The 21,207-nt window shown below is 38.3% G+C and overlaps 1 long non-coding RNA gene across 3 annotated transcripts in view; it reads left to right on the top strand.

The window, feature by feature from the left end:
* Positions 1–7,861: 7,861 nt before the first annotated feature.
* Positions 7,862–21,207, top strand: part of LOC143442862 (uncharacterized) — a 54,561-nt gene continuing 41,215 nt past the window's right edge. For 2 of the 3 annotated variants that reach the window (XR_013111420.1, XR_013111431.1), the window contains exons 1-6: positions 7,862–8,006; positions 10,101–10,309; positions 13,777–13,960; positions 14,398–14,573; positions 14,644–14,677; positions 20,904–20,991. This is a non-coding gene — a long non-coding RNA (uncharacterized LOC143442862). The remainder of the gene's footprint in view (positions 8,007–10,100; positions 10,310–13,776; positions 13,961–14,397; positions 14,574–14,643; positions 14,678–20,903; positions 20,992–21,207) is intronic. The other variant, XR_013111421.1, reaches the window with a different exon arrangement.

Genomic DNA, 21,207 nt, shown 5'->3' with positions numbered 1-21,207 from the left:
CACACACACACTCTAAAGTAACTGAAGACTTTTCTAGGGTGCTTTGGCCACTGAACATCAATACCCAGAACTCTAAAGAGTTAGAGTGTCACAACATACATTTCAGGAGATGCTTCCCCAAATCCAGGTTTGAGCATGATGGCAAAAGGCTGCAGACAATGGTTGGCATTATCTAAGTAGCTGTTTTCTCCTCTGTCCATTGATAGCATTGTGCTCATAGTGAGAAAACAGTAGCAAGAAGAGTATGAAGCATGTGGCCTTTGGCAAGAAATAAATAATATGATTTTTATAAGACAAATGTGTATTTTAGTATGTGTATTCAAAAACAAACACAACCAAAGAGGTTTTTCTCACCTGGACTTTATTTTGTGATCTTCTGCATTGCACCTGGCAAACTTAATGGTCTTCTGAGAAAGAGGGGTCCATGGTAGAACCAATATCCACATCTTGATATGCAATGTTAAATGTAACCAATTCGTGCTGATATTTTTTTTTCATGCCATGACTGGTAATGTTGGCAGGTGTCAACAAAGGTCTTCAGGAATGGGGATGGCATCTGAAATGTAAATAAATAAAATATCTAATAAAAAAAAGAAAAAAACAAACAAAAAAAGAAACCCTCTTTTCTTCATTCTTATAATAATAATTTCCACATGGGCCCGTGAGATGGCTCAGAAAATGATGGTGTTTGCTGTGTAAGCCTGGAAGCCTGAAAATCTATCCATCGACAACCATGGAAATGTGAAGAGAGAGAACCATCAACTCCATCAACTGCCCTCTGATCTCTACATTGCTGTGGCACAGTGCCCCTCACCCCAAAACACTACAAAGAGAAAAGAAAGACTGTTACACAGGAATAGTTTCAGAGAGGCCCATGTAATTCTGATAGTGGTTGTCATCTCTGAAATCTTTTCTTTGATGATCAAATTTCTGGGTAATTATAACTCAGTGGGAAACCCACTGAGTTGGGCTCAAAGCCCAATTTCTGAAACGTTTTATTTTCATATTCCCACCTTTGAGATAAGTCATTTTCTAGGTGCTTGGGTTTTGCGTCTGAGAGAAACTGTCATAGCTTAATTATATACAAAGCCACCCTCTTGACTTCTATTTCAGCTGTGACATTGGCCTTCACACTTGGGTTGGCTTGGATTCTCTCTGGATGGAGAGTGAGAATTTTGTGTTTTCTTTGCCTGGGCAGAAATCTGTATTCGGTATGAGACTGTAAAATTCACAGAGCAGAAAGGCCTTCAACACAGTATTACCACTGTGGAACTCCTTTCTTCCATGTCGAAAGCTACAAAAATCTTTTCACCATAGCTTCTAAAAATTTTTCACAGTAAAAAGCAAAGATAGGGAAAAGGAAACTATAATTACAATCTTTTAAAGCCCCCTTTATTTAATTACAGACACTCTAACATGTTGAATACCAGCTATGTAATGGAATTATCAGCATGTATATTGTATGGTAGTATTAAACTGATGTTTGGAACTGACAAAACACAAACATTACTCATTTATTTATTTATTTATTTATTTATTTATTCAGATAATAGATCCATGTACTGAATGGTTTTATGGTGTGTATGACAGGGTGAGAAATATAGTCTCACAATTAGTTTATAGTTTTATGAACTTTAATGTATTCATTTAATGTAATTCAGTGTGTCATGTACTTCTCATTATAGATTATATAGGACAGTATGGATAATGTAGATCAACATTATGGGGCCCACAGAGTGAGCAGCATTCTGGAGTTACATATACATGAATAGTTACATATAATATAGATTATCGGCATAGTCTTAGCTCATGTGGTTATAATGTCATGTTGTCTTTTAAGAATATAACCACTAACTTCAACAAGATAAAATTTTAACTAGTGAAAAGTGATAAAACAGTTCTAAGATCTACCATGAAACTCTTTTTTTTTTTTTTTTTTTAATTGAACCAATGCAGTCTTTTTGGCATGTGTTTTCAATTTCTTCACTCAAAATCTGTCTATTACCTTAGGCCTTTGACACCATTACTACTATATAGCCTAAAGAAATAGTTATAAAAGCGGTTTAGACTGTATTAGCAAGTGATAATAGCATGTCCTAACATAGGTAACAGTGTTCCGTAAGCTGACTGTACTCTACATCAGTGAGTGGGCAGTCTCATGGCCATACCTAGGTATTACATTCTTCAGAAAACCTCCTGGTTCTATGGACATGACAATTGTATGTCTACCTTAGAAAGAAGAGACCTTTCATAATCAAATGCTATCAGAAATTAGAAGATAAGTATCACCAGAAGTACGTGAGGATCCTGTTCCACACAGTGTTGATTATATTCCCACCATGCTTTCAAAAGAGCAGCCAATAATGCTTTGAATATCACCTAGAGCAGAGAGGACAAGTTCCTATCTTGTTAGGGTTTGTGGTTTTAAATACATGGTCTCACTGTGTAGCTCAGGCAAGCTTCAAATGCTCAGTCCTCCCGCTCTGTACTGTAGTACAGTACTACAGGAGTCCGTCAGCACATGCAACTTAGGAATAGAGGATTCCAATATATTAACATTTACATTGTTTTTCAAAATTCTTATTAAATTTCCATTATGTATCTTACATTTTTTGATCCTGAGTCATTAAAACTGGAAAATGTATTAACGAATCGAATTTTATCTTTTAATCTCTGCCTTAATTTTCATGTAAGGATAATGCCATGAATGCATAATGCATACTTTCATAATCTCCGTTTGAAAGTTGAAATGCATACTTTGGCCCAAAAGTAAAGATTTAGAAGTTCAGTTTGAAGTAAGTAGATAATTGAGATGTTATGGCCAGTGGCCAACTTGGAGTGAAATTCTTAACGTGTGAGTTGTTTCAGTGTCCTTCAGTGAGTCCAGAGTTCTCAAATTGACTCTCAAGTTCCAACTGATTATTGTAAGTCCACAAATGAGATCTTTCCTACCGCATTTTTTTTTTTTTTACTGAAGGAATTACTTAAATCCTGAGACTGAGACACTGTACACTTTGAGTGGAAATAAACAATACTGGGACCAGTATACATGAGGAACATTTTATCTGAGAAAAGGAAAGATGATTGGGTGAACATTATCTATGAAAAAACTGAGATGGACAGAGAAGGCAGAAGAGAGTTAGAATGACTGACACCAATTTGCCCAGTGCTTGCTTCTTTGGAGGTGATAGATGGCTATTCAATTAACATGCATGTAATTGAATGCATGAATGAATGAAGTCATGCCCTCTTAAACTTTGTATGAAAGAAACCGCCAAAGAGAAAGAGCATGACAGAAGGACTTTACAACTTTTAATTGCTCACATCAAAGGTTTCCCAGTCTCAAGAAGTATATAATGACCTATAGCTAAGACAACAACTTTCTGAAGCAGAGGAGAGCATGCTGAGTATCCCAGAACAGCAGCAAAAGATACTGTTGATGGAGTGTGAGCCGAACCCATAGGCCCGAGTAAATGTCAGTGCTGTTGACTTATCAGGAGTAGTTCCGGTTCTCTATCTAGAGACTGCCTAAGCCCTTCCCAACCTTCCTTTAAATGCCCATGCCTTTTCTTCATGGGTCCCACTTATTTGTGTCCTCCCCACAGTACACGTGAGTGTAAATGCTAGTCCTTCTGCCCAGAGTGTACTACCCTATCGGACTCAGTTGTCAGTTTCCAAAACCCAATTCAAGGGAATTCCTCACTAAATCTTACTGTCCTTTCTCTTCCCAACTCTCCAGCCAAAAATAATTTTTCTCTAGCATTACTTCTACTAGGAGCCACTAGGACATTTATACACTAGCCATGTTGGTGCAAAATTACAAATCCACACCCTTCCCTACTTCATGAAGAATTATTGAAAGCCATTGTATCATGCCAATGGTTGAATTTTTGGTATGGATCATTACACACAACATATAGTAAGTCTAGTAAGTAAAGCTATTGGTGCTCCTAAAGAGGGAAGATGCTCTTAGCCTCTACCCAGGGACTTATTTAACCATGCATCATTTACACAGCCACAAACGTATATTGAAAAACCTCCCATATTATCATTTAGAAATATTATTTATTCTCTATTACTCATAAGGATTGACTGTTACAAGCATCTCATGCCCACTACCTTTTGTCAGCCCATCTTAGATGTCCTGGTCCAACTGGGCCCCAGACATAGATTCCTCAGGTTTAGCCTACAGCAATTCATAGGTTGCCCAGGCTTGGCTCACAGTAGCTCATAGACTCTGGCCTTGTGCTCTTTGCTCCTGCGTCCATTGCTGCTGCATAGCTGGTAGCAATTCTCTAGGGAGTGTGCCTCCAAATTTGATTTGTGTCTGAATGAAAACCCTGTAGCCATTTAGAGGTAAGGTCAGCTGTTGTGTGAGGGTTTTAGCTCTTTGACACTGTGCAGGGCCAGCTTGTACGCTGGTGGCCAACTGCATCTAATAGCAGCTAATGAAGGCAGCTCTCATTCCTTTGGCAAGCATCTCATTCTGTTCTCCATTTATTTGACCTCAGATGCTTCCAGCAAACTTAGCATGTTTCTCAGGCAAGGGCAGCCACGCCAGTTGTGACAAAATGAGGACAGAACAGGTGGCTAAAAAGTGCCCTGAATGTAGTTCACAGCACCGAAAATGCTGCAAGCATCACTGCAATGGTTGTGCACAGTTGGGATTATGATCCTCTGTCCCGAGAAGACCAAGATACTGTATTTTCTTAGGGACTCTGCTTTCCAAGCACAGGATTCAATGCTTTGATGAGATGGCATTATATAATCTTCTAAACAACTTCATGAGCTGGTTACTGTTATTGCATTATGTAAAGATGAGAAATTGGGACTTGAAAAGATTAATATACTCACCTAAATTATTTTCCCAGTCTTATAACTCATAGAACCTTAAGATGTCCATTTCCCTTCTACCCTTGGGTAATAACTACAAATATGATCCAGGTGATATAGCCTTTCATCCTCGGTTCATGCTGCCATCTTGAAAATGCAGTCACTGTAAGTTGGTATGACCTAGGGCTTAGTAGCTGTGGACATAACATGAAAATTTCCAAACATTTAAAGTAATTGATAACCACAAGTCAGTTTAACGTAGCTACAGTTTTTTTTCTTCTTTGAGACAATTATGTCATATTTTATTCAGCTTTTTAGAAAACATAGAATTATGTGGTTCTGAAACAAATGATAGGATTCTACTAATATGTAACATGAAATTTATTGAGCAGAGAATACAATGCAAGAGTGTTCACTGCATTTTGAATATGCACACATGTGAGGTATAAAATCTACAGTATGTCTTAGTATGAAACATGCATGTAGAATGTGTGTTCTCACACAAAAAGAAGCTTTGTGAAGAGCAAGACCTTGCCTTGTTCACCATCTATTTTGCCTGTTCTCTCACATGGTGCCACCAGAGTCCTTATTAAACTGATGTCATCCATACATTTTTAAAAGATACAAAAATGCTACTTCTAATGTCCATGAGCTATGACTGGAGCCCCATACCTGTCACCCAAACACTGAGGCAGCTGAGATGGGAAGATTGCCACATATTCCAGAAGAACAGCCAAGACTACAGTAAGACTTTGTATTTCTTTCTCTGTCATTGTTGGTGTCTCTCTGTGTCTCTGTCTATCGCTGTCTCTCTGTATGTCTTTCTTTCTTTTCTTTCTTTCTTTCTTTCTTTCTTTCTTTCTCTCTCTCTCTCTCTCTCTCTGTGTGTGTGTCTCTCTCTCTCTCTCTCTGTGTGTATGTCTCTCTCTCTCTCTCTCTCTCTCTCTCACACACACACACAGAGAGAGAGAGAGAGAGAGAGAGAGAGAGAGAGAGAGAGAGAGAGTAAAGTTCATTGTAGTACCATAAGAAATGCTTATATTATTGAACTCAAGAGGAAAACAAAAGACAATCCTGATTATTACTAAATTCACTAATGCAAACATACAAATGGAAATATAATACAATATGCTTAGTATCTAATCTGATTCACTATGTAGGTTGTACTATATGTTGTACATCTTCTGTTGCTTTTATTTTAATTACTGTTATTTGATAGATTCTCTTCTTCATTAACCTTAGATGGTAATTTCATGATCTGCCATCATCTGAGAATCTGGACTCCATCTCAACCTTCCTTGTTCCCAATACTATCCATCTTACACCCCAGACCTTTCCCCATGTGCCCACATCTCTTTTAAGATCACTCAGTTTCTAATTTATTATGGCATATTTATTCATGTGACACTGACCTTTTACTGATTCTCCTAGTTTAAATATAATCATTGTGTTAATATCAATATTATACCTTCAGCATTAACACACAGAACCTGACAACATGATGAACTTTTAACAATAGACTGACCTGACCTATTTTATTACAAAGAAGGATGCAGACTCTTTGAGAGGAATTTCCTGGAATTTGTTGAAAATTACATATCAAACATCTGGACCTGCTTCTCAGTTCCAATTTTTCTAATGGCGTACACCGTCCTATTAAACCACCATCTTTGACAAGTATAAAGAGAAGGGAAAGCATATTTCAGTAGAATAACCCAACATCATTCTCTCAACAGGTATTTGAGACCACCATACTAACATATGAAGCACTAAGAACAACGTAACAAACAAAAGCTTGAATGATGCCCAAGGTGCAAGCTTAACTCATTAAGTAGCTAGTCCAGGCATGTATACAAGCACACAGAGAGCGGTTCTCTGACGTGACTGACTATGGTTCCTATTCAGTACCAAAACATCATGAAATTTGGGTGCTGAAGAACCAGTAACATGTCACACAAATAAATATACCATAATAAATTTGAGACCGAGTGATCTACAAAGGATTGTGGGCACATGAGGCGATGTCTGGGGTGCAAGATATATAGTATTGGGAACAAGGAAGGTTGGGATGGTGTTCAGATAATCAGATGATGAAGGATCATGAAATTACCTTCTAAGGTTAATGAAGAAGAGAATCTAACAAGTAAGAGTAATGAAAATAAAAATAGATGATGAACAACATATAACGCACATAACCTACATTATGAATCAGATTAGCTACTGTGCATAGTGTTTTCTGCCATCTGGATACCTCCATCTTTATAGGTGGAGAAACAGACAGACTGACAGATGCAGGAATATTTCAATTATTAAGTGGAAATTGCTCTCCAGGTCTGTCTTATTTGAGTAAACATTTCAGAAGAGAAATAGCATGATGACACCTGAAATGTATAGGATTGGTTGAAGGATGGGAGAGTAGAGACTGGCACAAAACCCAGTGGGAAAGCCATCAAAGGACCATTGTAAAGACCATGAGAATGAAGAAAACAGGTGAAACAGAGGAGGAAAGGTTTAAATAATAACAGCAGCAATGATAATATAGTTAATAATACAATTGTGTAAATTGGATAGTGATGGCAAGTTAATGTATGGTGCCACTTACCAAACTGAGATGATCTGGAAGTGAGAACCCCCACGGTCTCTACAAGGTAGTCTTAACAATGAACTTGTTTTTAAGAAGACAGTGATAGTTTGTGGGGAGGTATCCATGGTATTGAAATTCTATGCATAGATTGGACCACTCGACTTATGACTATGATTTTCTTTTGAAGGCTCATGATTTTAACTTGTTTGCAATGTGCTCCCAAATACTCAGAATTTATCACCAAGCGCTCAATGTATTCAAGTAATACATGTGTTAAAATTCGTACTATACATCTTACTTTTGACTAATGAGATTTCAAATCCACCCTGATTCATTCCAGTTTACAGAAGGAAATTAAAAAATTGATTGGTTACTTCCCTCCCTGTGTATGAACACCTTGATTGGCCAGCTGCTGGTGGCTAGGCAACCAGGCAGAGACTCCATGGAGTAAGCAGCAGACTTCATCTCAGCAGGAGCTGTGCAGCAAAAAGCTCTGGGATCAATTAAAATGCCAGGCTTTTCCAGGCTTGTTTCCAGAGCATCTGGGCATGATTCCACATAAATTTAAGGAATTAGAGATCAGACAAAGGTAAACATTTCTGTGCAGTGCTTAGCTCTGATTTAAAGAGAGAGAGAGAAGAGGGGGGGAATGGAATTCGCCACAGTCATGGAGCCTTGTGGGGGTTTATACCTCCAGTAGATTTCTTTTCCCTTCTAAATTGCTTTATTATTTTAGGTATGTGGTATTTGAAGGCTTCTTAAATCATCTGTGTTCCTTTGGGAAGAAAGAGAGAAGAAGAAACAAAAGAAAAGTCAGTCCTTGTTTCGTAGACTAAACAGTAGGGTGTGACTCATTCGTTAATTTTATAGTCACACCTCTGCAAGCAGAATTTATTAAGTCTTCATTTTCCTGCTATTTGATATCCTGAGTCTGGTTTAGACAGAAAGCACACACGTGGCCCAAAGACAAAGAAAGACCATTTCCTCCTTAGAAATAGTGGACATCTGGCCTTTTTGGTAGAACCTCTGCCCCTTTGTCTCATTTTATCCATCTCCTAGAATCTGAAACTCTGCTAGCTTACTTAAAGCATACGGCTTTACCCTGCTTGTGTGCTCCAGGCTTTCTATCTGGGCAGAGGGAATGGGCTAGAGACAAAAGGATGGGTCAGTAAGCAATACAACAATGATGACTTGTTAGAGGTACACAATGTACAGATGGCTGAGAGAGTACAGACACTGTGAAGCGTACATGGATTTCTTTTAAGTACCATGAAAACAACATTGTCATGATAGCACAGACATAGCCCACAGCTGTCTTTTATATATTTTAGCAAAGCAGAAAGACATCATCTCTGGTTGCATGTCCAGTATGTACTAGGGTTTTGAGTCTACATATACGTGAATTGGGCAAAACTCATTATTTTATGGATTGCTTACATATGGGTAACATAACAGTAAGACCTTCAACATTCCTTCCAGCTTTATAAATGTATATAACTTTGCAGTCAATAATTAAGCAAAGAGGTGAAAAAAGCAATGGTTGACCTTTTAGTGTTAGCTTTCATACTACGTATCAACTTTATATTTCAATCTTTTGAAACATAAAATATTGCCTCTGTCCTCAGATGAAAAACATGGTGTTCTGTAATGTGCCAAAGTCAAAGGAAAGACAAATCCATGTACTTTCTGTCCCTAATTCTTCCCAAATCCTCTCACTCCAGAAACTTAAGACAATAAGTATGCTCTACCTACAGTTGGCCTAGGCTAAATTCTCTCTCTCTCTCTATATATATATATATATATATTATATATATATCATATAATGTTCATTTTCAGAGCTTATAAAAGCTTAGGAAATTATCAGTTTAATTATCTCTTGCCATTTCAGCAACAGAAATTTAAGACAAATGACAATCTCCAAACAGCAGAACACAAGGCATGACAAAAGCCTTGGACTCCAGCCTGGTATTCCAACTTCAAATGCCTTCAAAGTTATATGTCAGAAGTCTTCCAAGAGTACAAAAAATATACCAATAAGATAGTAAGTGGTGCCTTAAAAGTATGCTACATGTAGAAGGGTATTTTAGATACCCACTACCCATGAGTGCCTGTGATTCCTGTTGCTATTATGAGGTTGCCTTATTTATGAGCTGAATTTTCTCCTTAGATCCATTTTTCATATTTTTCATGCCTAATATCCATGCTCAGAGACTCTTAGATGAGTAAACAGTAATTTAGTGGAAGGAGAAGAATTTCTCCATGAAGTCATTAAGCAGATACTGTTTCTAAAAATCAGCAACTAACTCTGCTGTAGAGTTGGAATAAATGAAATTTAGGAAATGCATTATTTGTTTAGAAAGATTCAGCTCATTTCTTTAGGGTTGCTATTTTTTGAAAGGAGTTCCTCAGTAATAGAGTCCCAAATGGTAGTTACATATTTTCCAGTTTGTCTTATTGAAGTCCTGACCTGGTCGGGCATATATCCCTGAATTCCTGGAAGCTCCGCCCTCAAACCTCCCATGGAAATATGCAACCATTTTGGAAACTTGATGTCTCTAAATCCCTAAGGAAACATTTTCTTTAAAAACCAGACCAAGCTCTATCTTCATTCTGTTTGTGGGATCCAAGCAGTTTACTATCTTTCCTTCAGTTCTTCTCATTCACTATCTCCTTTATATTTCAGATCGGCAGTACCAGAAATTCCTGATATCACTCCTTCTCTGCACTGCTTCTCTTGTTATCTCTCGCTATAGGCCTATGGTTAGTGGCCACAGTAATCTCCTTAGCAAAAGCTGAGGCCAGGCATGATGGCAAGAGGACCAGACAGTAAGGACATTCTCCTTATAACGAGTAAGGAAGAGACCAGCCTGGAACACACGAGTCCATCAAATGGTAAAGGAAGGCCGTCATCCTCTTGATGTTCATTTTCAACTATGTGGTTTTTCTCTCGAATATGGACAAGGCTGAGAGTTTTCCAGCTCTTTAATTTGATTTCCTTTTAGGATAGTAATTCATTTTCAGCCAATTTATTCATTTTCTCACTTTACTGGGAACCACCAGAAATAACCAAACTGCTCTTTCAATGCTGCTCAGAAACTTCTCAGCTAAACATCACATCATGCATGATATTTCCCACAGACAGAGCAGAAGCACAAGAGAGGCTTCACCCAGGAACTGAGGGCACTGAGAAAAGACCTGCCTTAATAGAGCAATCTTCAGTAAAACCAACACAGCCTAAAGCAAAGTGTGGAATCTCAACTCTGAGTGGCAAAACTCACCCGTTAGTAACCCATATAGGACTCACAGTGCTATAGGTGTGGGATAAATTTCTGCTGGCTTCTCCTAAGCTGTGCATTATCAGCCAGAGAATTATAACAAAATACTTGACACTGGGATGCTTAAGCAACAAAATGCAACCGCTTACAGATCCAAACACTGGAAGACCAGTGTTCCAGTTGGTTTGCTTCTGCTGAGGGCTTTTCTCCTGACCTGAGGCAAATATTTTAGCATTATGTCTTCATGGGCCTTCCCTTAGTTTGTGTGTGTGTGTGTGTGTGTGTGTGTGTGTGTGTGTGTGTGTGTGTAAGGAAAGAGGAAAAGATAAAAGAAGGGAGGAGGGAAGAGAGGAAGTGAGAGAGAGAGAGTAGAGAAGAGGAGAGGCTCTAATGTGTCTCATTTAAGCACAACAGTCCTGTCTGGTTAGGATCTTACACCAGGAACTCATTTAGTATTAATTCTTTTCTTAGAGACTCTCTGATTATAAGTTTCTTTACACTATATCATTCATAAAGAATGAAAATTTATTCAACACAGGTAGAGAGAGCTGGGAAGTTTAAGACCAAGACGAAGAGGTCTTAGTGTCTAGGGTAAGCCCATTATGCATAGATGTCATCTTCTAGCTGTGCCTTTCAATGGTTGAAGGGTTGGCATCTCTTCTCTGACCTCTTCCAATGCTGTACAGTGTCTCCAAACAGACGCATTAGGTCCTGGACTTTACTATATGCATTTGGAGAGGAAGATAGAACTAGTGAGTCTTAATGAGGCAGCTCAAGAAAATTAACTAAGATGAATGATGTTTTTCTGAAGAGAAATATCTGGTTCAACTCCTAGAGTAAGAGGAATATTAACAATAATATATATTCCAAAGTAATGCTGAAAATATACAAATTTGAAATTTTAGGATAAGTTTTTAACATTTGTAGCTAACTTTGAGTCCAGAAGGAAAGGGTAACATCAAGGAACTCTAAATACAAATAAACCAGTGACAAACATTCCACCCACAATGAAGTTACTAGGGCAAAAGCCGCTACAGACACAAGCTCCAACACACTTTCAAGTAACAGTCATTGCTTCAAGCTGTATACTACAAAGATCAGAAGAGAGTAAAACATAAATTCCTGTGATATTTCACACCTAGAATTCAGCACTGTGAGATGAAGACAGAAGGGTTGTTCTGAGTTCAAAGCCAGCATGAGATAGAGTGGCCCAATATCTCAAAAACACTGAAAGGAATATTCATTCATTCTACAAACTTACATGTGCGTTGTTGATAACAATTAAAAATAAGTCAATGTCATTTATTAGACCATGTCAAACTCTAATGGGAAATGCACACCTTTATAGAAAAAAAAAAATCCATCTTCACTGCTTAAAACATTTAGTGTTTCTTTTATGTGACTACCAAAACACTGACTTGTTTTCTGTTTCTTACAGTTTTGTCATGCCTACTCTCTTTACTATAGTAAGAAAAAAAAGATAAAAAAAAAAAAAAAGAAAAAAGAAAAGAAAAAACATGGTACAAGAAACCAAGCAGTGTAAATGAAGAAAAAGTGAGGGTTCAAAGGTGAGGTGAGGCTTTATTTGAGGAAACACCAAAGGCAGAATTCTGGGAAGAGTTAGAATCATCAAACCACTTAACTGGTTAAAATATATGGTTTTCCATATACTGGCTAGGTAGGGCCTCCTGGGAGATAACTGGCCTTTCTGGCAGGATTTTAAAGAGTTTGTGCTGCTTTGGAAAGTAACTCTGTTCTTCTTATTGTTTTTCTGTTCTGCCATGTTTGTCTGCATCCAAGATACCATCATCACCGGCTGTTTGGACCCACCAGTCACAAACAGAGTGACTCACATTAAAATTTACAAAATATTTCTATATTTCTTTTCTCCTAATCGATTGAATATCTGACAGAGTCAAACAAAGAGATTTATTTCAGCATATGTGCTTGAGAGTTAGAGCCTATTATAGCAGGGAGGACATGGTAGAAAGTGTGATACAATCAGTGCTTAAATAAGAACATGGTTGGCTGTTTTATGCATGACTCCAGTTATGAAACAGAGGGTTACTGGACAGGAAGCAGAGACAACTGTAAGACCCACTCCCAAAGGCTACTTTTGTCAATCAGAAATTACCTGATTATTATATAACCTCCAAAAAGAGCCCCACCAACAAGGAACCATGTGTATAAACCTGTGGGTAGCATTCTACATTTTAATCATGGAAATTGCAAAAAAAAAAAAAAAAAAAAAAAAAAAAAAAAAAAGCTAGAATAACTAAAATAAAATTTTTAAAAATCCATGCTTAAATATTGCAGTAGTCATTATCAAGAAATAAATTCTCTGGATTAACCTATGAACAATTCTAATCAAAACCACAGCCCAAAGTGTTAAAATTGACAAAGATTCTAAAATATATATTGGGTTGTAAATAGTCTTAGAAGTTCTTCATTTCTTCTTTAGTTCTGAAAGATTATATTTTTGGTAAAAATTCCTTGCTGATCTTTTTTTTTCCTTAAGAACATTGAATGTGTATTATTTTTCAAACTTTACTAGTTTACTCTGGAATGTGTTGTTATGAAATCATGTTCCTTTGGCAAGTCACAAAGGTCTGCCCTTTTGTTCTAAACATCTCTCATAATGCAGCTTTCGTGATTAGAGATCTTTTCCAGGGATGAGTCCTAGTGAGCTGGTTTGGTAGGCTACTTTGGTTTTATGTTCAGTTGAGGCTGGGAATCCTCTGGGTAGTACCACCAGCTTAGAGAAGAGGCTGTGGGGCTATTGTGTGTGGAGAGGCAAGTATGTAACAATTTGTAGCAAGTTGCCTCTGCAGCAGATATAACCATGGGAGCTCCACAGAAATGGGTTCTAGGAACATGAAGCTTTTTGGATACATAAAATAATCTTTAAAAATAACAATCCAAATAAATAAATAAATAACCATACAATAGGAATTAACCCAACCAAATTAAAAGCTTACCATAAGCCTATAATAATTAAGATAATGTTGGATTGACATAAAGACTGACATTTGACTCAATGAAATCAAATTTACAGTGAAACATCTCTTCCCTTTGTATTTATAGACAGTTGGTGTGCAGTCAGAGAACCAAGGTATTAGCCAAACTTCAGGCAGTGCTTGGGGAGTCTTGTGGAAGAGTTGGAGATAGAACTCTACAAAAACAGAGAGGTCAAGGACAATACAAGAAGACCTTCAGCGTCAACTAACCTGGGCCTATGGAGGCTCACAGAGACTAAACCCAAGAGAATGTAAGTGCTGGATCTAGGCCTCCTGCACATTTGTAGCAGATGTGCAGCTTGGTCTTTATGTGGGTCTGCTAACAATTGATGCTGGGACTGTGTCGGACTCTGATGCCTGCTATTGGATCCCCTTCCCCTAACTGGCCTGCTTGGGTGGGCTTCAGTGGGAGAGGATATGCTTAGTCCTCTGGGACTAAAATCCCAGGGAAGGGTGGTACCCAAGGGGAAAGGCTAATGGGGGGAGGTATTTGTAAGGGCAGGGCTGGGAAGAGAGGAGGAAGAGAGGATTGTGATGGGGATATAAAATGAAGAAATAAATTATTGAATGAAATAAAACATATGCAAAAGTTCAGGGAAGTAAATACAAAGAGAACCAAGGTGTTTTGATTGATAAATTTTACTGAAACAAACTGGATATTGAGGAAAATAAGCAAACCCTTATTTAGCATCCTGTAAAGCACCAAAAGGGAGACAGAAGCTATGCATTCACAATACCACAGGAAGAAGGCCCCCAGCCACCCATGAGCAGGACTCCAGCATTCATAAGCAATACTGTCACCACCTTTGACCAGGAACCCAGCTACTAATGAGCAAGACTCAGCAGGAACTCAGCCATCATTCTGTAAGTAACATTTCCCTTTGTTTTAAACTTCATGTTGGAAATTGCTTTAATTTATTCATTTTTCTTCCAGGTGCTTCCCTATGGGAGGAGGAATAAACAGCAAGGTACTTTTTGTTCTTTGACATTCCTGTTTCAATTAGAATTTCTCAGGCAACCATGGAAATGTTATTGCCATACCAACTTTCTCAAAGTCCCAGCGTCTCCAGAGTCCCCCGGGCCTAGCCCCATTTCATGAGCTGAAATTAATTTCTATGTTTATTCAAGACACTATTTTTTTAGTATTTGTATTATGCTATAAAACTTTGACATGATTTGGGTGAACTCTTGCACCCAGACACAATCCACAGCCCAGTAAAAACCCTGGACTGAATTAACTTACCACAAATCCTGTCTGCCCATGGCTGCATCAAAACAACCCAGAATCAAGTTTCCAAAATCAAAGTAAAGCAAGAGTCAGAGATGTCTTTCTGTGGCAGCTAATGAGGTGTTAGTTTCTAATGTCAAAATGTCCTAGCAGACAGGCATTTAATCATTTATATTCCAGGTTTCAAAGTTCAAATTATAATTGCTACAGGACCCATGAAAATTTTTCTGAATTTGAAGTAAAAATATGAGATTCCAAATGATAAAATGTGTGGTGGTGGTGGTGGTGGTGGTTGTGTGTGTGTGTGTGTGTGTGTGTGTGTGTGTGTGTCTGTGTGTGTCTGTGTGTGTGTCCTAAGGCAATTAAAACAAGACTTAAGGGCAATCCTGCTACCCTGTACCAAGTCTGGATTCACATTATCCTGGGTTTAATCCCACTGCTGCTTTCTGTTGACTTGAACAAATTATCTCAAAACCCTGACATTAGTTCTTCACCAGTAGAAGGGTAAGATGCCTTCTTCCCAGGATTGTCCTGAGTAGCCAGGGAGGGTTGCTCATTTGTATTGTAGGTTAGGCAGCTGACTTGCCTTCAGTGTGACTGTTCAGTCCCTTAACCTGTAACAAAAATCTCAGACAATTGCATGTATGTGACTTTTATCTCTCCCCAAAGGACCTTGTCTGTTAGGGACCACAAACTATCCTAGTGCATAGGTGTTTGGTAAACCGTAACTTTTCAGAATATATTGATAACATCATGAGATTCCTTTCCTGTCTTCTGGAATAAGGTCAGATTAGCACAACACAAGAAGACTCCGAGGTAGATCCCCATTCACAGCACATAAATGAGATAGATAGATGCATACATCAGAGCAACACAGCATGGGATCCAAGGGTATGGCCCAAGACTAATCTCTGGAGCTCTACCTTTCTCAGTTTGGTCTTGGGAAAATGGCTTAAACCATGCTTACTCCAGTTTCTTTGTCTCTGTGAAGAAACAACAATGGCACCCATTTCATGGGCATCCAGTCAGCAGTTTAAGGTAAATATTGTTTTACTGAGAAAGATAGGCTGTTCAAGCTTACTTTCTGATTGATAAGGCAACCCATATGCCCTAGGATGAGGGTTCAGATACACACTGATAGCTTAATTATTTAAGGTTATAACTTAATTTGTTTTCTAAACTTTTAAGGAATATCTTAACAAGTTGTTTCCATTAAAAAATAAATCTGTTCTGGAAATTCTAATGCTAGTTTTTAGATTTAAATATTCCCAGGAAAGGTAACAAAGCAAAGTATTAAAAAAAGATGTCAGAGTTGGAGTTAGCCTAAGGATACATGTACTGGATGTGTGTGTGTGTGTGTGTGTGTGTGTGTGTGTGTGTGTGTGACAGAGAGATCCTGTAATGTTTATTATATGTGTATATATGTATGTATACACACACACAAAGACAGAGAGACAGAGAAAAAGGTTTATTAGATGTCTTTGTCCCATGAGATTTAAGGGCAGGAAGCCTGTATAGTTAGAGATTGGCACCATCCATAGTTAAGGTGGGTCTTCCCACCTCAATTAGCTTCATCTAGCTAATCTCTCACAGGTGTGCCCAAAGATAACCTAATCTAGTTAATCCCTCACAGGAATGCTCAAACTGTCTCTTAGGTAATTCTAGGGTTAAGAATCTCAATATTGGAGGTCTAGGTCCAGTTCCTGAATGTTCCCTGGTTGGTGGCCCAGGCTCTGTGAGGCCCCGTGGGCCCAGGATAGTTGACTCTGGGGGTCTTCTTGTGGTGTTCTTGATCCTTCTGACTTGTTCACTTCTATCCCCTACTCTTCCACAAGACTCCCTGGGCTCTTCCTGATGTTTGGCTGTGGGTCTCTGCATCTGCCTCCATCTGCTGCTGGATGAAGTCTCTCAGGAGACAATTATGCTAGATTCCTGTCTGTTAAGCATAGAGTATCATTAATAGAGTCAGGGGCTGGCTCTCTTACATGGAATAGGTCTCAAGTTGAGGCGGTCGTTAGTTGGTTGTTTCCACAGTCTCTGCTCCATCTTTATCCCCGCACACCTTGTAGGCAAGACAAATTTTGGGTTTAAGATTTTATGGGTGGATTGATGTCCCCGTACTTCCTCTGGAAATCCTGTCTGGCTACAGGAAGTGGCCATTTCAGTCTCTACACCTTTCTGGCAGTACTCTAAGCTAGTGTTATCCCATAGTCTCTCTGTATCTTCTCCCATCCCAGGCATCCAGCTAGTCACTAAAGCTGCCCCTCCCCCAAATTTACATTCTCACCACCAGGCCTCTCTTGCTCCCCTTCTTTCCACATATGATCTCCATCCCTGTTCCTCCTCCTCCTCCTCCCTACCCTCTAGGTAACTCCTAAGCTTGTATTAAAGCTTCCTGGTTTTGAGATATTTGTCAATTTTTCCTACTATTTTCCACTTTCAATTTCTAATCATTCCACTTAGAGTTTTATTTTAGCATAGTACAATATTTGTTATTCCATTTAAAGTCCACAAATATTTTTTCTACGGTCCCCCAGAATTCTTGCAAATCACTCAGTAAATTTCTTTAACTACTTCACCTTTTGATGAATACATTTTTTTAAAGTAGGCATGGCTTTGAAATTCAAAGTTAGGCAACGTGTGTCTGAAAGTTGTTGTCAAGCTTTTGTCACGACTGATACACTTTATCCCAAAAGTTCTACTTAAAAGCCCACTTCTTGGAAAAAGTCCCTCTTCCACTGTACATTGTAAACATTTAAAATCTCACCCCAAGTCAAATTCCTCTTTTGTTTTGTTTTTGGCGGGGAGGGGTGTGTGTGTTTGTTTGTTTTTGCTTTTTTGAGACAGAGTATCAGGAAAATGCCTTTTTGCTAGGAATCTCAGCTAACTTCATTTAAAAAAAAATCTTTTTGCTCATAATAGAGCTACATGCTTACCTCTAGCTGTAAGGTGACCTAGAGAATATACTATTTTTTTTTTTTAGTGGCAAAATCAGTCATGTCAGAAGGGAGCTAGGGGTGGATAAAAGTGGGTGGGAGGAAGAATATGGCATTTGTGTGTGATAAATGAGGAAGAGGATGGTGATCACTTTGATAAGGTGAACTGCCTCTACTTAACTGTGTTTTTGTCATTTTCAATGTAGGGTCTTAGGTAGCCCAGGATAGCCTCTCAAGCTTACTCTGAAGCTGAGGATAACCTTAAACTCTTAATTCTCCTAACTTCATCTCCAAAGTCGATGGGGTTATAGGTATGCAGCATCAGATTTAACTTCATTGTGCATTTTAGAGGTTTAATTTTTAACTATGTGTTTGTATAGGAGTTTGTGCACATGTGAGTGTCAGTGTACAGGGAATCCAGAAAAGGGTGTTAGATCCTTGAACTGGAGTTACAGGCTGTGAACCACCAATCATGGGTATCGAGTACTGAACTCAGTTACTTGCTATAGCTGTAGGCAACCATAGCTTTGGAGATCTATTATGCATTTTGAATCACAACATTTTCTACTGAATTTGATGAACAGAATTTAAGTCTCACTCACATTTAAAGAATCTGATGGAACGTTTCATGTTTTTTCCCACTGTAACTCATATTGCTTCTCCTACATCATTGCTTCCCCATCATCTTCCCAAACTCTTATCTCATCATGTCACAGTCCTTCAGGCCCAGCCCACTGAACCCCATGTCAGTCAAATGGTTAAATCCAAAATTCCTAGAAAATTCCGTTGTAAGCAACTCAAAAAGTCAGTCTGAAGAAGTCAGCTATTTCCCTGCCTGCCCATGATGCCTCCTGTTCCAGCTCCAGCCCAGTAAAAATAAAATATCGTTAGTGGAAGCCAACTCATTACCCCCATGAAATTGTTGCAGCACATGTGCTTGTGAATGTAAGTCAGATCTTAACTTGGCAGCAACGTTTTACAAGAAATGATTTCATTGTGTTGGTTTTATATTTATAGGCACATTTTTTGGCAGGTAATTTCAAAGATCAAATTGTGAGAGCAATCTACTCTGGGGGACAAAACTAAGATTTTCAGTGGCTTGAAGAGATTACCTGTCCTGTATCCCTGACAGCCTGCATCCAAGTTCCTGGGTTGTACTGCTTACCCTGCCTTCTCTTCCCATCATTGCTTACACCCTCTGTGCTCACTGTTGGTCACATACTAACACACTGGTACCAGGTTATAACACCATTAAGATTTGAGTGGCTATTCTGGTGTTTGACAGTAGTGTGACTTTGTTCATACTGCAGATTCCCCTTTTGCCTCAATGTACTTTTCTATGAAAATAAGCATCATTATGCCCAACTCATAACATTGTGATGGGTATTAAATGAGTTAGCATATTGAAGTTCTTAGCATAGCTCCCAGCAAGCCCTGTTCTAAAAGTGGTGGCTATTACTCTTATTGTCACCCAGATAGATTATAACAATAACCTTGTGTGACCTAAATTAGCCAGCAAAATAGCCCACTAAGTATACATTCCAGAGTAGCATAGAACATTCTGTAGAAATATGTGTATGGGAAGCGATAGATATTCCCTGAGAATAAGAGACTCAGAAAAACAGGGTAGCATGAGTAATTACCTGGGATTCAATTTAACTATTTCTTCTGCAAGCTTAGGAAGTATAAAATTTGAGAGAACCTCGGGATTTATGCAATACATTTTATTCATTTTACAAAGGAAAAACAGACACATAAGCGGCATAATGATGACAGTTAATTAGTGGAGAACAGGGACATCATTTTAGTTTCCTCTGCCCCAACTTAGAGATTGTTCTTTTTATATCAAGGCGAGAGAATCCTTTCTTTCCCTTTCAGATAAAGATGAGAAGAGAAAATGAATCTGGATGGATGTTTAAATCCTGGAGATATCTGCTTACAAAGAATTTGATTTCAATATAGAAGTATTCATCTAATATGCCATCTTGGGTTTTTACAAGTCTTTGGGCTGGTTTTCCAGAGCTGTTTATGCAGCTGGTTCTCCAACTGTTTCTTAGAGTGCAATGTGAAACCCATTTCAATATTGTGGATGAAGCTTGAAATCTTCAAGATAGACAAAAAAAAAATATGTTGGGCGTAGGTTACACTTGAGTGGCAGGCATAAAAATCTTACCTTATCCCTGCTCCATCTTAGCTCGATGGATGACCTAACAACAGAATAAATCAATTACCACAATGTATAACTGTATGCTCATTCTCTAGAAAGCTTTCAAGAATAAGCTTCCATCCACCTCAACATGCCACAAACTGACCAGAGTGGAAACCAAATCTCAGAAACTGCTTGGTGAATCTTCCAGGATCACATAACCAGTGAAGGCCATCCGGATTAATACAAGACAGAGCATAGATGCTCACTTACATATTCTCACATGCACTTGTATGACTAAAACACAAAACCAGTAGTGATCTCTAGACTACAGTAAAAAGAACACACACATCAACTAGTTAAAACATGGTTAGATTAAGAACCACAGCAGAACATACACCCACTCTTGCAAAATATTTATAGCAAAAGATGCTCAGCACCCTTCAGTTTGTCAAAATTTTCTATAGCTGAGACCCAGATCTCACACTTGAATATCCAAGTCTTTAGGGATGATACCAAGTAACAAAAATATACTCTTCTTTGGTTAGAAACACCCACAGGCAATGATATGGGCAGGAAGCTTGGGTTTTAAAGTATTTTCTGAGAAACGGAAAAAAAAAATGGAAGCCAGAATTCAGACTTTAAAATAGTTCTGCTTTAAGGTCATTTTTAAAATATTAGAACTAAGTGGAGAAACAGAAAGGCAGACTGTCACAGCTTTTCATCAGGATTGCTTTATCATTACCTCTAAATCAGTATAATATAAAAATGTTTGCTCCTAGTTATTTCTAAATAAATCATAACTTTTTTATTACCAATATAGCACTTGTTTGTAGTTACTACATTTTATACTTAACATTTAGTCAAGTATTCTTTACCCATAGATCCTGGAGGAAAGAACTATGAAGTCTGCTGTATATTCTTTTTTCCCTGATCTCTATCAATGTCAGGATTATACTGAATGCAGAGCAGGTAAGATCATGCCAAGAGTTTTGGAGAAAGTCATGGTTTATTAAGGATTAAAGTTGCTTATACATCAGAAAATTAACTATTATCTGAGTCTCTGAACCCAACAGGTCCTTCATGTGTGTCACAGAAACAGCTGTTCCATGGTTCAGTGATCTGATTTAAAATTACCCTCTTCTAGAATGTTCTTGAGATATCAGTTCCCTTTAGAGATCAGTTCCT

The sequence above is a fragment of the Arvicanthis niloticus genome, chromosome 1 (genome assembly GCF_011762505.2).
Source record: "Arvicanthis niloticus isolate mArvNil1 chromosome 1, mArvNil1.pat.X, whole genome shotgun sequence".
NCBI classification, from domain to species: domain Eukaryota; kingdom Metazoa; phylum Chordata; class Mammalia; order Rodentia; family Muridae; genus Arvicanthis; species Arvicanthis niloticus.
Note: the sequence above shows the minus strand (reverse complement) of the source record. Positions and strands in the feature narration are given on the sequence as shown.